The sequence below is a fragment of the Bos indicus x Bos taurus genome, chromosome 17 (assembly GCF_003369695.1).
Source record: "Bos indicus x Bos taurus breed Angus x Brahman F1 hybrid chromosome 17, Bos_hybrid_MaternalHap_v2.0, whole genome shotgun sequence".
Lineage (NCBI taxonomy): Eukaryota > Metazoa > Chordata > Mammalia > Artiodactyla > Bovidae > Bos > Bos indicus x Bos taurus.
Genome location: NC_040092.1, coordinates 50950123 through 50969299, shown reverse-complemented (window position 1 = coordinate 50969299; position 19177 = coordinate 50950123).

Below are 19177 nucleotides of genomic sequence, written 5' to 3'. Positions count from 1 at the left end.
ACTCATGTCCATCGAGTCAGTGATGCCATCCAGCCATGTCATCGTCTGTCATCCCCTTCTCCTCCTGCCCCCAATCCCTCCCAGCATCAGAGTCTTTTCCAATGAGTCAACTCTTCCCATGAGGTGGCCAAAGTATTGGAGTTTCAGCTTCAGCATCAGTCCTTCCAATGAACAGCCAGAATTGATCTCCTTTAGGATGGACTGGTTGGATCTCCTTGCAGTCTAAGGGACTCTCAAGAGTCTTCTCCAACACCACAGTCCAAAAGCATCAATTCTTCAGCACTCAGCTTTCTTCACAGTCCAACTCTCACATCCATACATGACCACTGGAAAAACCATAGCCTTGACTAGACAGACCTTTGTTGGCAATTCTTAAAGAGATGGAAATACCAGACCACCTGACCTGCCTCTTGAGAAATATGTATGCAGGTCAGGAAGCAACAGTTAGAACTGGACATGAAACAACCGACTGGTTCCAAATAGGGAAAGGAGTGCATCAAGGCTGTATATTGTCATCCCGGTTATTTAAACTTCTATGCAGAGTACATCATGAGATATGCTGGGCTGGATAAAGCACAAGCTGGAATCAAGATTGCCAGGAATAATATCAATAACCTCAGATATGTAGATGACACCACCCTTATGGCAGAAAGCAAAGAAGAGCTAAATAGCCTCTTGTTGAAAGTGAAAAAGGAGAGTGAAAAAGTTGGCTTAAAGCTCAATAGTAAGAAAATTAAGTGAAGTGAAGTGAAAGTCGCTCACTCATGTCTGAATCTTTTCGACCCCATGGACTATACAGTCTGTAGAAAATCTCTAGGCCAGAATACTGGAGTGGGTAGCTTTTTCCTTCTCCAGGGGATCTTCCCAACCCAGGGATCAAACCTAGGTCTCCCACACTGCAGGCACATTACTTACCTGCTGAGCCACAAGGGAAGCCCATGTGAAAATTAAGATCATGGCATCTGGTCCATCATTTCAAAGCAAATTGATGGGGAAACAGTGGAAACAGTGACAGACTTTATACTTTTGGGTTCCAACATCACTGCAGATGGTCACTGCATGAAATTAAAAGACGCTTGCTCCTTGGAAGAAAAGTTATGACCAACCTAGACAGCATATTGAAAAGCAGAGATGTTACTTTGCCAACAAAGGTCCGTTTAGTCAAAGCTATGGTTTTTCCGGTAGTCATGTATGGACGAAAGAGCTGGACTAGAAAGAAATCTGAGCGCCAAAGAATTGATGCTTTTGAACTGTGGTGTTGGAGAAGACTCTTGAGAGCGCTTTGGACCATAAGGAGATGCAACCAGTCCATCCTAAAGGAAATCAGTCCTGAATGTTCATTGGAAGAACTGATGCTAAAGCTGAAACTCCAATACTTTGGCCATCTGATGCAAAGAATTCACTCATTGGAAAAGACCCTAATTCTGGGAAAGATTGAAGGCAGGAGGAGAAAGGGATGACAGAGGATGAGATGGCTGGATGGCATCACCGATTCAGTGATATGAGTTTGAGTAAATTCTGGGAGTTGGTGATGGACAGGGAGGCCTGGTATGCTGCAGTCCATGGGGTTGCAAAGAGTCAGACACAACTGAGCGACTGAACTGAAGGGAATTTTAGACAAGCTGGGTATGAAAAGCCTGAATTCCAGAATGTTACTTAATTATACTAAATTACTATATAAAATTTAAATAATTATATTAATCATATTCCATAAGCAAATCACTAAATTTCATTCACTGTTTCATAATCTGGCTTTGGAGATATGTTATGTCCAGAGACTAAGGATATAAATGTTCATATCTCTAGCAATCTGTTTTGTTCTAAGGGAAAACATATTCAACAATTTCAGTTTCCTGAAATATGAAAAGATGTTTACTTTTTAAAATAAGGACATGTTAATGATAACTCACTTATTAAAAATGGAAGTGGCTAGTGCATGATACAGAACACAAATTTATCAGTTTTCCATATGCCTTCATTAAAATCTAAGGTCTAAATAATTCTCAACATATATATCTCACTTCTCACCATGAGCTTATAATATAAATGAGCAATATAAAGGTTATACCCAAAGGGTTCTGAGAATACTGGATAATTGGATTGTTAGATATCAAAAGCCCTTCACCTCCATATTTGGACTCACCTAGGTTTCTGTAAAATGGCACCTTTCTAAGCTGTACATTTGTCTTGAAATGTTTCATTGCTGGAACCTGACTGCCTTTTAAGATAAGGCCAAACTGGACACCTTGAAGCTGCTGGTGCCAGCAACAGGAACATTCTAATTGAATGTCTTTGTTCCCTTTTCCCAATGAAACAGGTGAGGTTTTGTTCATTTATACATGCATGTAAAGTCATTTGTCCTCATTTATAGCAATTGTTAGAGGCAGCTATTTGTGAAATACTGTTGATAAAATTTAAATAAAATTTATCTCTTGCTACAGATGACCACAATTCTGGTGAAATCCTTTTATTCATTACATTATGATTTAGCTTTTTAGTAATTTTCATTCCTTTAGCTAAACTAGATTTCTTGACAGTCATTTCAAATTCCATTTAGAGAATAACACCAGGGGACATGACCAAGGTGAATAAGACTTCCCATTTGTACTCTGAAGAGCCTGTATTCTGTAGCTTTGAAAGGAAGAACAGATTTCCAGAAAGTTACTAAGTCACAGGGTACATTTATAATGAAACTATACCATAAAGCTCTTGAGAAAAGTACAACCAAATATTAAAAATGTTAAACTATTACTAATTTTAACTTGATTTATTTTTCTTTCAAGGCAATAATGGTCCCCTATATGCAGGGAATACAACTTCACCTTTATTCTATACATCTGCTCCCTTGCCTTATAACTGGATGAAGAGAGTAAGTGAAAATTCTACAGAAAACACAGTTCTAACACCACCAGCATACTAGCTAGATCTTACATTTTGTGAAGGTACAGTCAGAAACCAACAGAATCATCAGGGAAACACTGAATAAATAACTTCAGCTTCACCATACTGTGTCTCCCACTGGTGTTTTATTCACAAGACTTAACACCAAAAAAGGGATAGTTGTTTATTTCTCCCCCCTGAATCAAGCACGTTCTGAGGGCACCTAACTCATTTCTTTTTTCATCTAGACATATGCCCATCAAAAATATTTTAGAATATAGGATAGTCAGAAAAAGAAAAATTGATTATTATTCAGGAAAAAAGAATTCCATTCTTAATGCAAAATGCACATAAATTGTCTTCCATGGTATTATTCTGAAAGAATTCAACTCATTATATATCACACAGAATTTTTTTTTAAGGTAGACATGACAATTACTAATGCTTAAACAGATTACTTAAAAGTTTTCAGTAAATGTTTACCAATCCACTGCTTGTGTGGAAGTACCTCACCTCATTACAAAAGGGTGTATACACATAATAGGCAAACAGGAGATTCAGAGGTGAGAAAACTAAGCCATCTCTTGAAAACAACTTTGAATAATTTAAATTTCAGTTAATCATTGCAGAGATATTACCTCCCTCATTAACCTGAACAATCAGTAAATTGTTTAATGGTCCCTAGAGCAAAAGGATCAGCAAAATCCCACAAAGAACATCCTTAAGTGATACATTAAGTACCTTACATAAAAAATTGTGTCACTTACTCTGGACAGAAGTAGGTGTTTGCTCTGTTAAAAAATAAAAGTCCTCCAAATGAGTCATTTGTGCAAAGCCCCATGTCAGCAAGCCAAGACTTAATGGCAGTTTTGGTCTCTCCCAGGAATGTGACTTTTAACCAGTTAGTCTGGGATTATCTGGTCAAAACTAGCAAGGTAATCCATTGGATATACCCCAGTTGTCCCCCTAGGAAGATGGTTTTGTCTGAAACAATCCACTCTTTGTTAGGAACTTCCTTTTCCCCTCTTTCTGATTATAAAAGCTTCCACTTTGTATAGCTCCTTAGAGCTGCTTTCTATCTGCTAGATGGGATGCTGTGCGATTCATGAATCATTGAATAAAGCCAATTTCATTTTTAATTTTATGTGTTAACACCTCAAAGTACCAATATTTGTGGCATTTCTCATGTTACTATTCTTGTATAGGTGCCTATCTCTTCTAAATAGACTAAATTTTCTTGAGGAATAAAGATCAAATTGGATAATTTTTTTTCCCATTCCTCAACTATTCTTGTTACATACTGAATATAAGAGAAACTTAAAACATTTTCTTGAATTAAATTCATTAAGATAATCCAACCCTGAAGTAATGAAAATGTTGTTTGAAAGCTTAACTTCTTATATGTAAATAACTGTCAAACTTCATTCACAGTTTAATTATTATGTTTTCAGTAACTGGGATTAACCTTTTATTAGCACAAGTAAATTGTAGAATACTACATAATTATTCCATGAATTTTTTCAATTTCAAAATAAATCTGTTCATGGTATACTAATTTGTCCAGATACATACTTTCAAAACTAAATTCTGGATTTTTAATGGGGATGTGATAAATAAATGAATGTACATTTCATATAGGAATAGTTTCTTTTTAAGAGTATAATAATAATTTTACCATTATAAATCAGCTGCTATGTGTCAGGCATACTTCTACATCCTTCATAAATATAATAATCTTAGGTCACAGACTACTCTGGCCTACTCTCTTGAGGTTATCTTTCAAACTAGAAAGGAATAGATGCATTTTTAAAATTTAGAACAGAATTACCTATTGTGTCACCAGAACATCTGGTATCTAAACCATATGGATTATTTTAAATAAATAACTAAGACATTTGCATTTCAGACATGCAAAGCATTTAATTATGAGTTAATTATAATTAAGACTTTTGTAAACCTCACTTGGATAAAGAATCTGTAACCATTTACCTGGCTACTTATTCTTGATATCTTCCAATCCACATACCTAGAACAAGTTAGCATATTTTACAGGCTCAGCTACATCCAAGATTCTGAAACAAATCCCTTCCTTAATCCTGGGAGATTTAATTTGTTCTACTTCAGATGACTGACATTCTAGCATTTGTAACTCGTGTTCTAATTTGTTACTATATTAAGATTTTAAGAACAACAACAAAAGTCATTTTAGTTCTCTGTAGAAATACTTTTGGGGGGCTTCCCTGGTAGCTCAGCTGGTAAAGAATCTGCCTGCAATGTAGTAAAAAGAAATACTTTTTATTTACTCAGTTGAATATATCTTATATCTTCAATCTACAAACTTCTATTAAAGAAAATATCTAATCATTTTCTGCATGTATGCTCAGTCATGTGCAACTCTTTGTTACCCCATGGACTGTAGCATGCCAGGCTCCTCTGTCCATGGAATTTCCCAGGCAAGAATACTGAAGTGGGTTGCTATTCCCTTCTCCAGGGGATCTTCCCAAATCAGGGATCAAACTTGGGCCTCCTGCACTGACAGGGAGATTCTTTACCACTGAGCCATCAGGGAAGCTCCAATCCTAGTCCATGGAAAAACTGTCTTCCATGAAACCAGTCCCTGCTACCAAAAAGGTTGGGGCCACTGAGTTACAAGTCAATAGTTAGAATAGCAGGAGGGTGAGATGGCTACTTGAACTAGCATGATGTCAGTGGAAAGAAAATAAAGTTTTTTAGTGGAATTTTGGAGATAGTCAGGACTTATTGGTAAAAGAATGTAATATGTGAGGGTGAGTACATGTGACTTCTCAGTATCAGTCATATTCATAAACATGAATAGTGGTATCGGTCACTGAGATACCAACACTTTAAGAGATACATTCAATTTTCTTGCTAGGGAAGAAAAGGGGAAGAGATTATAAACTTTTTTGGAAAATGTTTAATTCAAGGCAACTTTTGGCCTTTATTTAACATATTTTTATTACTCTACTTTGTGCCAAGAAAAGCTTTAGTTCTTTAGGTATTATGTGGACAATTAGAGATATGACTCTGGAGCTCAACGAAGAAGTTTAAATATAAATTTGCAAAAAAACTGGCATATAGATGATGCATATATGACAATGGAAGTTTTAACACAAATAAAGTGAGGGTAAGAAGAGAAAAGATACACCACTAAGTCTTGAGGAACTCTAGTGTTGTAAGGGAGAGAGGTGGCGATCTAGAAAAAAAGATTGAGAAACAAGGGCCAGGTATAGCAGAATGAGATAAATAAAGCTTGAGTGGCATGTTTTTAAAAGGAAGTAATTCACCAGTCAATTAAGAAACCTAAAAAACACTTCCAAATTAACCTCCAGAAGGTCCTGAGTAATTATAGTAACTGTTGTTTTGATGGACTGATTGGAACACAAGACAACTTAATGGGTCTGAGGAGGAAAAAAAGAAGTGAGGAAGTAGATGCAGCACATGTCAACAACTCTAAAGAAACATCATTGTGAAGGGGCTTCACTGGTGGCTCAGATGGTAAAGAATCTGCTGCAATGCAGGAGACCTGGGTTCAATCCCTGGGTTGGAAAGATGCCCTGGAAGAAGGCATGGCAACCTATTCCAGTAATCTTGCCCAGAGAATCCCCATGGACAGAGGATCCTGGTGGGCTACAGTCCATGGGGTTGCAAAGAGTGGGACACGACTAAGCACACTATGGTCTAATAGACAATTTTAAAAATAATTTAATAAGCATGCTTCATTGACCATTGAAAGGTTTTATTATAAAGTTAGTAGTTGACAAAATAGGTTATGTAGGATTCCTTAGAAGGAGGGTGGAGATGACATTGTTGAGGTTCTGAAAAGTATGTATAGTGCTAATGCACAAAGATGTTGAGTACTGTTTCTCCAGTAGTACATATGACCTTGTTTGGAATGTAGAAAAAAAAAAGATGATTATGATTTAGAATTTTCCCTGTGTGTTCAATGAGAATTAAAAAAAAAAATGAATGAGGATTAGGATGTTGGCATGAGAGTTATTAAAATAATGAAATAGCAAAGACTGAATATGGAAGGGTAAATGATGAGGGCAAGAAATGGAAATATAGGAAAGTGGAGATTCACCTGGGATCAAAAGAATGTATGCTGCTGCTGCTAAGTCGCTTCAGTCATGTCAGATGCTGTGCAACCCCATAGACAGCAGCCCACCGGGCTCCACCATCCCTGGGATTCTCCAGGCAAGAACACTGGAGTGGGTTACCATTTCGGTCTCCAATGCATGAAAGTGAAAAGTGAAAGTGAAGTTGCTCAGTCGTGTCTGACTCTTAGCGAACCCATGGACTGCAGCCCACCAGGCTCCTCTGACCATGGGATTTTCCAGGCAAAAGCACTGGAGTGGGGTGCCATTGCCTTCTCCAAAAGAATGTATGAATGGAAGTAATTCACAAGTGAGCTGAGAAGGCAAAGAGCAAAGGTGGGTGGTAGGAACACTAATGGGTGAAATAAGATCTAACTTATGATGTAGGATTATGTGGCTGAGGAAGGAGAAGGAAAAAAATCATTGGAGATAAAGATATTAAAGAACAGAGAGACTGACTGTTGAGATAGTCATCTATATGGAAAGTGTGGTCACCCAGAATATTGTCAATAAATAGGATGGAGAGGAATACTTAAGTGAGATGCCTACATGTTATAGATCATAACAAGAAGAGGAAATGTTGGATAATATAAGGTAAAGACACATGCCTCAAAGTGTAGAATATCTACCAGATTAGTGAGTATAGATCTGGACCTTATAACAAGGTACAAACAACATCAAGCACAGCAAACAAAGTGCATAACGGGTGAGTAAATAGTCACTACCGGTAGGGTTACAGATACAGTAACTCTCAAGGAAGGAGATATGCTTCCTTTAAGGCATGAAACACTTAAGAACACATAGATATTGCTTAACGCATGTAGTTCTAAAAGATAGAATGGACAGCATATAACATATGTGTGACCCCATGGACTGTAGCCCACCAGGCTCCTCTGTCCACGGGATTCTCCAAGGAAGAATACTGAAGTGGGTCACTAAATCTTACTGAGAAGAAGGAAGCTGCAGTAGATGATAGATTATAAGGATAAAATATGGGGAGGGTATGGGATTTTGAATGAGGAAGACAGGACACTATGATTTTCAGTGCAGACTCTTTTGGTAGTGTGCATAAAATTTAAATAAGAGGTTACTATCTTTTTACATTCCATTCTGTGCTTCAAAATCATATAGGGACAATAGGCTCATTGTCCCTACTACTCCCTTAACTCCTACCTACTCCCTTAACTTTGACAAAATATCAAGTATAATGATCAGTTTTTTTTTTTTTCTTTTGTTTTTGGTTTTCTTTCTTAAAACTAACAGAGGTGAGGATAATTGATCAACATGGTAGCAATCCGTATCCACTGCCTGCAAATATAATTCCTCTTTCATTATTTCAAAAATTGTTGATTATTTTATGAATATATCAGATAATATGCTTGGGTACTGTAAGACTGGAGCAAGTTAAAACACAGATGGAATGATATGTGCATATTCATGATTATTTCTCATTACTGGAGGCTGCCCATCATTGTATTTTCAAACACATCAGTTCGAAACATTTGGTATTTGCATAAATACTGTTCATCATGAAAGCATTAACATTGTGTTAGAAGGTGAAGTAAGTAAAATAAATGTATCTGTTTTAACATTATGATCCTTCAATTTATGTTAATTTCAGAAGACATAAAACAGTATCTTATGTATCTGAAAAATCTGTATGAGGGTGTAATTTTAATTTATCTGTGAGTGTTTCTACATTAATTAAAATGCACAGGTTTTTAAAATAGGGATTAAAATATGAAAGAGATCAAGCTATTTACAATCTAATTAGCTCAAAATTGGATGAGTAATATAAATGCATAATTAATCTGCTTTGACTATGACAAACTTGAAAGGGAGATTATGGAATTAATAACAGAAAAAAGTATCTAAAAAAAACTTGTATTCAAAGTAAGAGGAATTTCCTGACATCTTTAAAATAATTCTTCCATACTCTTATTTTCTGAAAAGTATCCTATTGAATAAATACAGAATGAAACATGAAAATATTTTACTTTCTCCAGAATTCCTAAAAAGACACCTTTCATTGCAAAACACTTGCAAAGTAGATAAGTAACAATTTTTATATCCTTACTTCATTTATCTTTTACACATGCTCTTTCTCTTCCTATCTTTTTCTTTCACTCTGAACAAAGTAAGCTGTATATGTCATCTCCCTTTATCCCTAACATTTCAGTATGTATTTTCTAAAAATAAGGATATTCTTTTATATAATCACAGTGAATTTATGAACATGTAATAGTGACTTTTATCTAAATTGCTCTCCATATTCCAGTTTGTTGATTGCTAAAAGAATCCACTGTATTGTATAGCATTTTTTTTTCTCTAGTAAAGAAACCAGTCTAGCTTATGAAAGAATTTAAAGGTGACACAAAGAGATGGAAAAACATACCATGTTCTTGGGCTGATATTGTCAAAATGACCACACTACTCAGGGAAATCTACAAATTCAATGCAATCACTATTAAACTACTAATGGCATTTTTCACAAAGTTAAAAACTAATTTTCTAATTTGTATAGAAACATTAAAGACCCCAAATAGCCAACACAATCCTGAAAAAGAAAACAAGCTGGAGGAATCAGGCTCCCTAACCTCAGACTAAAGCTACAGTAATCTAAACAGTATGATGGTACTGGTTTTTAGTCACTTAGTCATGTCCAGATCTTTGAAACCCCATGGATTATAGCCCGCCAGGCACCTGTCCATGGAATTCTCCAGGCAAGAATACTGGAGTGGGTTGCCATGCCCTCTTCCAGGGGATCTTCCCAACCCAGAGATCAAATTCATGTGTCCTGCATTGGTAGGCAGATTTTTTTTTACCACTCAGCCACCAGGGAAGCCCAATTCAAACAGTAGGGTATTAGCACAAAAACAGAAATATCGATCAGTGGAATAGGAGAGAAAACTCAAAAATAAAGCTTGACCATGCATTTATAGTTTATTAATCTATGGCAAAGAAGGCAAGTCTATGGCAAAGAATACAGTAAAGACAGTCTCTTCAATAAACATTGCTGGGAAAACTGGACAGCTTCATTTGAAAGAATGAAATTAGAACATCCTCTAATACCATACACAAAAATAAAGTCAAAATAGATTAAAGACCTAAATGTAAGACTGTATACTGTAAAACTTTTACAGGAAAACAGAAGCAGAATGTTCTTTGATATAAATTACAGCAAAATCCTTTTGGATTCATCTCCCTAGGTAATGGAAATAAAAACTAAAATAAACAAATGGGACTTGAAACTAAAAACTTTTGCATAGCAAAAGAAACCTAAATAAAATGAAAGACAACCTACAGCATGGAAGAAAATATTTGCAAATGAAGCAAATGACAAGATTAACCTCTGAAATATACAAACAGTTCACACCTCAATATTAAACAAAAAAAGACAACCCAATAAAAAAACAGGCAGAAGCTCTATAAAGACATTTGTCCAAAGAAGATATGGCCAAAAGGCACACGAAAAGATGTTCAACACCCACTAATTTTTAGACAAATGCAAATCATAACTACAATGAGGTATCACCTCATACCAGTCAGAATGGCCATCATCAAAATGTCTACAAATAATAAATTCTGTAGAGAGTATAGAAAAAAAGGAACCCTTCTACATTGTTGGTGGGAATGTAAATTAGTATAGTCATTATGGAGAACAGCATGGCAGTTCCTTAAAAAAATAAGATCAGAGATACTATATGATACTGCAATCCTACTCCTGGGCATGTACCCAGAGAAAACCATAATTCAAAAATACACACACACTCCAATGTTCACTGTAGCACTATTTACAATAGCCAAGACATGGAAGCAACCTAAATGTCCATGGACAAAGGAATGGATAAAGAAGTGGTATATCTAAAAAATGGAATATTACTCAGCCATAAAAAGAATGAAATAATGCCATTTGCAGCAACATGGATGGACATAGAAATTATCATACTACTTAAGCCAAACAGATATAAATATTATATATTGCTTATGTGTGGAATTAAAAAAAAGTACAAATGAACTTATTTCCAAAAGAGAAAGGACCCACTATATGGCACAAGAACTATATTCAATAATTTTTAATAACCTATAAGGGAAAAGGATCTGAAAAAATATGTAACTGAACCACTGCGCTATATACTGGAAACTAATGATATCATAAATCAACTATACTTCAATTAAAAAAAAACAGTTTGTAACTATGTATGGTTGCAGATGTTATCTATACTCATTGCGATAATCATTGTACAATATATATAAATATCAAATAATCATCATGTACACCAGAAGCTGATATGCTATCAATTATACTTCAAAAAAAACCCCAAAATTTTATAGAAAAAAATTAAAAGAGAAATTCAGTCTAGGATCAGGTATTATTGAGTTGTCATTTCTCTTCAGTCTCCTTGGATCTAGAAAAAATTGTCAGCTTTTATTTAGCGTTTTATAAATTGGCATTACTGAAAATTATCATCCCTCTGGATGTTCCTTTAATTTTTATTTAAAAACAAAACTTTTTGAGTTTGTCTTGTTTTCTTATGATTAGATTCAAGTTTTATATTCCTAGCTTGAATAATCTGTATTTTGTCCCTTTCAGTGTATAGGTATCATATCTGAGGCACACAATGTCTACCTGCCCCTTGTTAATAATGTTAATTTTTATCATAATGTCAAAGTGTTATCCAACATGTTCACTATAAACAGGATTCTCACCCTAGGGTCCCATGATGAACACATAGGGTGACCAAGGGTAATTTTAATTTTTGAAGGAACCATAGTAACACTTGTTATCTACCAGTAACTGCATAAACTATTAGTTAAAATATCAGCTTGAGGTCAGTTCAGTTAGATCATCCTGTATTCTTCTCAAGATGTCATAATATTGCAAACCTAGATATTCAATGTTCACTGTGATGAAAAGAACACAGAAAAGCAATGTAAATGTTCCGTGTCTAATTTGGCTTCAAATCTGAGAATTTGTTCCATGTCCAAAATGTCCACACATCCCATTAGGAATTTATTTAGGAAAGAAAGGAAATGGTTTTATGTTTCTTTTCACATTTTGCATATTTTAAATGGTTATTAAGCCTTCATATATAACCATTATTAAATTGCTTGAATTTCCTTATTAAATAGAGCTGTTGGTATTTATTTTGGATCAGTTGAAATATTTTAAAAATTACTCAGCTATTGTACTAAGGGTTGTAAGATTCTCTGCTGTATAGTTACTATTATTTTCCATTGTAATTAAAAGGCAAATTATGCTGAGACACTAAGATACTCATTCTATCTTCAATATTTAATCCATGATGAAACACTTTAAGATCCTCACCGACATTTATCAGTGATGATTACAACATCATTATTTCTATCTCTGTCATTTCCTCCAAAATTACTGGTCCACATTTGGCCTTTTTATTGAATGAGTCTACTTTTTCCTTCTTAACCATTCAACAAACCAGCATTTGTTATAGGTGTGGTCTCATGAATTACATCTTATTTCAAAATTTATAATTCATCACCCTCCTTAATTATTTTGTAGATCAAATTGTCCCAGATTTGGCCAGTGGAAGCCTATTCAGGTGGTGAGCTTGCCTATACATGTCCATGTTCAGTCGTGTCTGAATCTTTGCGAGTCCATGGAACTATAGCCTGCCTGCCAGGCTCCTTTGTCCACGGAATTTTCCAGGCAACAAAACTGGAGTGGGTTGCCATTTCCTTCTCCAGGGGATCTTCCCAACCTAGGAACTGAACCCAAATCTCTTGTGTCTCCTGCATTGTCAGGCGGATTCTTAACCACTGTACCACCAGGGAAGCCCATTCAAGTGGTATCTGTGTCTTTTTTTTTTTTTTTGCTTTAATAAAAAAGTTTTTATTTTCAGTAAATTATTTTCAACTTGTGTACCGTTTATTCTTTCTTTTTTTTAGTTTTATTTATTTATTTTACTTTACAATATTGTATTGGTTTTGCCATACATTGACATGAATCCACTATGGCCCAGAGGGATGGGATGGGGAGGGAAGAGGGAGGCAGGTATCTGTGTCCTTATCACATGTACTCTTTTTTTTTTTAAGGCTTCTTTACTTTCTGGCATGGCAATATGTTCTAGTCTCATCTTGTACTTTCCTGAACCAGCCATACAATTAGCTATTTCTCCAAGGACATGCACGTACATTATTTTAGAAATGATCAGTCCATATGAACACCTTCAATTCAACCTGGCCAATAATCTTCTTTCTTTACTCCTTTGAATATTTGCTATTTTTCCTTCCAAAGTGAGGTTTCTGGCTTCCAATACATCAAAATATTCACTCATTTTCTAAATAAAAATAGTGTATTCATATTTAATTAATTATTTCAATTTGGGTATCTTATTCATTTGAATACAGTTGGGTTAATTTGCTTCTGTTTTCATTTTTAGTTTATCCTTCTTCCCATTTTACTGCAACCATAAAAAATATAAATAGTATTCACATGGTTGCAGAAATCAGCATTTTACAAATATTATTTATAGATATATCACTTGCTCTTATCCACTTTTGCAACCCCAGCTCTTGGTGACATCATTTTGCATGTTTTATTCTTTTTCATTTCTTTTCAGAGACAAGAAATTTATGCTTATTATTTACTGTTTCTCCTTTCCTATAGCAAATGTGGCATAATATATATTCTATTTTTCAATTGCTTCTTCATATAAAAATAACTCTGAGAAATTGTTCTGTTTTAGTTCACTGCTATCTTTCTTATTCTTTTTTACAGTTGTATAACCACTCTAGTATGTTTATGTATCATGGTTTACTATTTATGTTTGACATACAAGTAATTCTCACTGTTGCAATTAATCTGTACATATGTGTTTTTGTATTATTGGAGGTGTATATTTAGGATATCTTCCTAATAGTGAGATTGGTTTCTTGAAGGATAGATTCATATTTTTGTTAAATATTGCCCCAAATCTGTTAGGTACATTCATTTTATATTACCAATATATGAGATTGTTTCCCCAAACCTCACCAAGTGACTAAGTTTTTTCTGTCCAGCTTTCTGTTTTGTGTGGTCTACATTTTAATTCTTAGTCATTTTATTAACTTTTTAAATAACTATTCTTTGTATAGAGCATAAAATTAGTTTTGCATTATGTTGTAATTTGAAATATCTTTCAATATGTGAATTAACCTCAACCTCCTATTAAAGCTTTAATTTTCAGTAGATTCTATTTTATATTGGAGGATTCTGTGTCATTTGGTTCACAGTCATTCACAAATGACGTATCTTCATCTTGAAATGTAATTTTTAGCATTATAAGTTATTCTTCTTTGTCTAATTTATTGCTGTGGTCCTGAATTTGATTTTATCTACTATCAGGACTGCAACCTCAGGTTCTTCATTGTAAGGTCATCAATGTTTGCCTCAATTCTGTATTATATGCCTTTCACAGAGATAAATATACTAAAGATACTGATTATAAAACTAAATACACATGGTAAATTTACAAGTAATGATTAAAGTAGAGAAATAAAGTAGAGAAATCAGGTTTTCAAAAACAGAAGGAGAAATGTAAAAAACAGAAGGGATGTAAACAGAAACTCTCAATAAACCTAAAAGTTATTGAGAAAAAGTGAAGGCCAAAGAACATGAGAAAAAAAGCAAAAACACAACAGGAGAAGTAAAACTCGATCTATAAATAATCACAATAAATTTAATGTATCTAGTTCCAGTTAAATACAAGCAATGTCATATCTCCCTCTGTATCTAGCTCCTCCCCTGTGCTTTCCTATCTTTTCCTCTAATATGAGTAACAAAGCAAGGATGCCTGCTTTCACAATTTCTATTCAACATATTATTGGAAGTCCTAGCCAGGGCAATAAAATAAAAGGGAAAAAAAATAAAAGGCACCCAGCTAGCCAAGCAGAAAAGGAAGAAGGAAAGTTATGCTTGCAACGTGCACATGCACACAAACAAAACACTTGCTAGAACTAGTAAACCAATTAAATTGCAGGATACCAAATTAATGTATCAAAATTAGAGGCATTTATAAAATAACAATTCACAATCCAAAAAAGGAAACTAAAAACAATTCCATTTATAAAATTATAAATGTAACCAAGAAAGTGAAAGACTTGTACACTGAAAACTATAAATCACTGCTGAAAGAAATTTAAGAAAGTACAAGTAAATGGAAGATATCCAGTGTACAGTTAAAGATTTAACATTAAGATATCTGTGCTATCCAAAACAACCTACTGATTTAACAGAATCCCAATCAAAACTCCACTATCATTTTTCGGAATAGAAAAATTCATCTCAGAATTTATGTGAAACTTTGAAAGACCTTTTACAGTTAAAAAACTGTAAAAGAACAAATTGGGAGGACTCACGTCATGATTTAAAAACATTACAAAGCTACAGAAATCAAAACAATTTGGTGTTGCCGTGAAGACAGATCATTAAAACAGTGCAATGAAATAGAGTCCAGAAACACAGTTTTGTGTCTATTGGCAAATGATATTCAATAAGGATGCCAACACCATCTAATGCGGAAAGCACAGTTTCTTCAACAAATGGTGCTGGGAAAACTGGATATTCACATACAAAAAATGAAGTTAGACTCTTATAGTACACTATATCCAAAACTGAACTCGATATAAAGACATAAATGCATGACCTAAAACTATGAAATTCCTAGAAGGATATTGAGGGAAATTTCATAACCATGGTTTTGGCAATGATTTCTTGGATATATCCGACCCCAAAAGCACATGCAACAAAAGCAGATATAGATGATGGAACTATATCAAACTTAAAAAACTTTTGTTCAAATGACACAATCAGATTGAAAGGCTACTTAGAGAATGTGAGAAAATATCTGCAAAGTATATCTGGTAAAGGACTAATATCTAGAATCCATAAAGAACTCTTGAAACCCAGCAGGAAATTAAATAGACCTATCTAAAAATGAGCAAAAGACTTGGATATTCCTCTAAAGATGATATAGAAGTTGCCAGTGAAGCATATGGAAAGATGCCCAACATCACTTATTATCTGAAAAATGCATATTCAAACCACAAAGAGATATTACCTGATACCCATTAGGATGACTACTATAAAAAAAAAAAAAAAGTGTTGGTCAAGATATGGAGAAATTGGAACCCTTATGCATCTTTGGTAATAATGTCAAATTATGTAACCACTATGAAAAATAACAGAGCTCTCTCAAAAATCTAAAAATAGTATTACCATATTATCCAGCAAATGTTCATTTCATTTCAGCACTTTTTTCAATAGCCAAGACATGAAAGCAACCTACACGTTCATTGACAGAGTAATGAATAAGGATGTGGTGCACATACACAATGGAATATTACTCACCTATAAAAAGAACGAAATATTAGCATTTGCAGCAACATGGATGGACCTAGAGATTATTTTACAGTTACTAAGTGAAATAAACCACAGAAAAACAAATACCATGATATTACTCATATATGGAATCTAATTTTTTTTCTAATTTTTTTTTAATGATATAAACAAACATTTCCAAAGCAGAAACAGACTCAGAAAACAAGCTTATGGTTACTAAACGGGAAACAGTGAGGGGATAATTTAGGAGGTTGAGATGAACATACACACACTGCCTGCATGCACACTATGTCACCTCGGTCATGTTCGACTCCTTGTGACTCTATGGACTGTAGCCCTCCAGGCTCCTCTGTCCATGGGATTCTCCAGGCAAGAATACTGGAGTGAGTTACCATGCCCTACTCCAGGGGATCTTCCCAACCCAGAGATTGAACCTGCATCTCTTACAACTCCTGCATTGATAATCAGGTTCTTTACCACTAGTGCCACCTTGGAAACCCCCAACATACACACACTGCTGCTGCTACTGCCGCTAAGTCACTTCAGTCGTGTCTGACTCTGCGACCCCATGGACGGCAGCCTACCAGGTTCCTCCATCCCTGGATTCTCTGGGCAAGAATACTGGAGTGGGTTGCCATTTCCTTCTCCAATGCATGCATGCATGCTAAGTTGCTTCAGTTGTGTCCGACTCTGTGCAGCCCCATGGACAGCAGCCCACCAAGCTCCTCTGTCCACAGGATTCTCTAGGCAAGAATACTGTAGTGGGTTGCCATTTCCTTCTCCCTAAAAATATGTATGGAGAAGGCAATGGCACCCCACTCCAGTACTCTTGCCTGGAAAATCCCATGGACGGAGAAGCCTGGTGGGCTGCAGTCCATGGGGTCGCTAAGAGTCGGACACGACTGAGCGACTTCACTTTCACTTTTCACTTTCATGCATTGGAGAAGGAAATGGCAACCCACTCCAGTGTTCTTGCCTGGAGAATCCCAGGGACAGGGAAGCCTGGTGGGCTGCTGTCTATGGGGTTGCACAGAGTCGGACATGACTGAAGTGACTTAGCAGCAGCAGCAGCAGCAAAAAATATGGAACGCGTCACGAATTTGTGTGTCATAGTGCTCGCTTCAGCAGCACATATACTAAAAATACACATACTACTATATGTAAAATAGTACTATATAGCACAGGGAACTCTACACAATATTCTATAATAGCCTGTATAGGAAAAGAATCTTAAAAAGAATGAATATATTTATAACTGGATCACCTTGCTGTACACCTGAAACTAACACAACACTGTAAAGCAAATACACTGCAATAAAATTTTAAAAAAGATTTGAAAGCAGAGTTTGGGAGACATATTTGTACATTCATGTTCAGAGCAGCACTATTCACAATAGCTAAGAGATGGAATCAAAATGTCCATTGATGGAAGAACGACTAAAATGTGGTATATACAAGCAGTGCAATAACATTCTTGTTCATATGCTACAACTTGGATAAGCCTCAAGACAGTATGATAACTGAAATAAGCCAGTCATAAAAGTACTATATTCTACTTTGATAAGGTATCTAAAGTACCCAAGTTCATATAAACAGAAAATAGAATTATGGTTACCAGGAACTGTCAGGAAAGAGGAAAAGAGAGTAATCACATAATATACATAGTTTTTTGTATTTTTAAGATGAAAAATTTCTAGGGATTTTTTCTAACAACAGTGTGAATATAATTAACACTACTGAACTGCACACTTAAAAATGATTAAGACTGGACTTCCATCATGGTCTGGTGGTCTCCATGCTTCCAATGCAGGGGGCATAGGTTCAATCCCTGATTGGAGAAGTTTTGCATGCAACATAGCATGACCAAAAAAGAAGAAAATTAGTATAAAAAATGGTGGAAATTTTACATCAAGAAAATCTTTAAGAACCATTATATCGATATTATACAAATAATACTCTAAATATGTATTATTAGAGGCAAAGGAGTATTTCAAAAATAATTGAAAATATGCACTCAAGTAAATATATGTACATACAAATTCATTATGCCAGAATTATTCATAATATCTAAGACATGGAAAGTGCCCAAATGTGCATCAGTGGATGAATGGATAAACAAACTGTGATATATACATTCAACAGAACATTCAGCCATACTAAGCGCAGAAATGGTATGATACATGCTACCACATGCATAAACCTCCAAATATTATGCCAAGTGAAATAAGTCAGACACAAGAGGTCATCAGATCAGATCAGATCAGTTGCTCAGTCGTGTCTGACTCTTTGTGACCCCATGAATTGCAGCATGCCAGGCCTCCCTGTCCATCACCAACTCCCAGAGTTCACTCAGACTCACGTCCATTGAGTCAGTGATGCCATCCAGCCATCTCATCCTCTGTCGTCCCCTTCTCCTCCTGCCCCCAATCCCTCCCAGCATCAGAGTCTTTTCCAATGAGTCAACTCTTCACATGAGGTGGCCAAAGTACTGGAGTTTCAGCTTTAGCATCATTCCTTCCAAAGAAATCCCAGGGCTGATCTCCTTCAGAATGGACTGGTTGGATCTCTGTGCAGTCCAAGGGACTCTCAAGAGTCTTCTCCAACACCTCAGTTCAAAAGCATCAATTCTTCGGCACTCAGCCTTCTTCACAGTCCAACTCTCACATCCGTACATGACCACAGGAAAAACCATAGCCTTGACTAGACGAACCTTTGTTGGCAAAGTAATGTCTCTGCTTTTGAATATGCTATCTCGGTTGGTCATAACTTTCCTTCCAAGGAGTAAGCGTCTTTTAATTTCATGGCTGCAGTCACCATCTGTAGT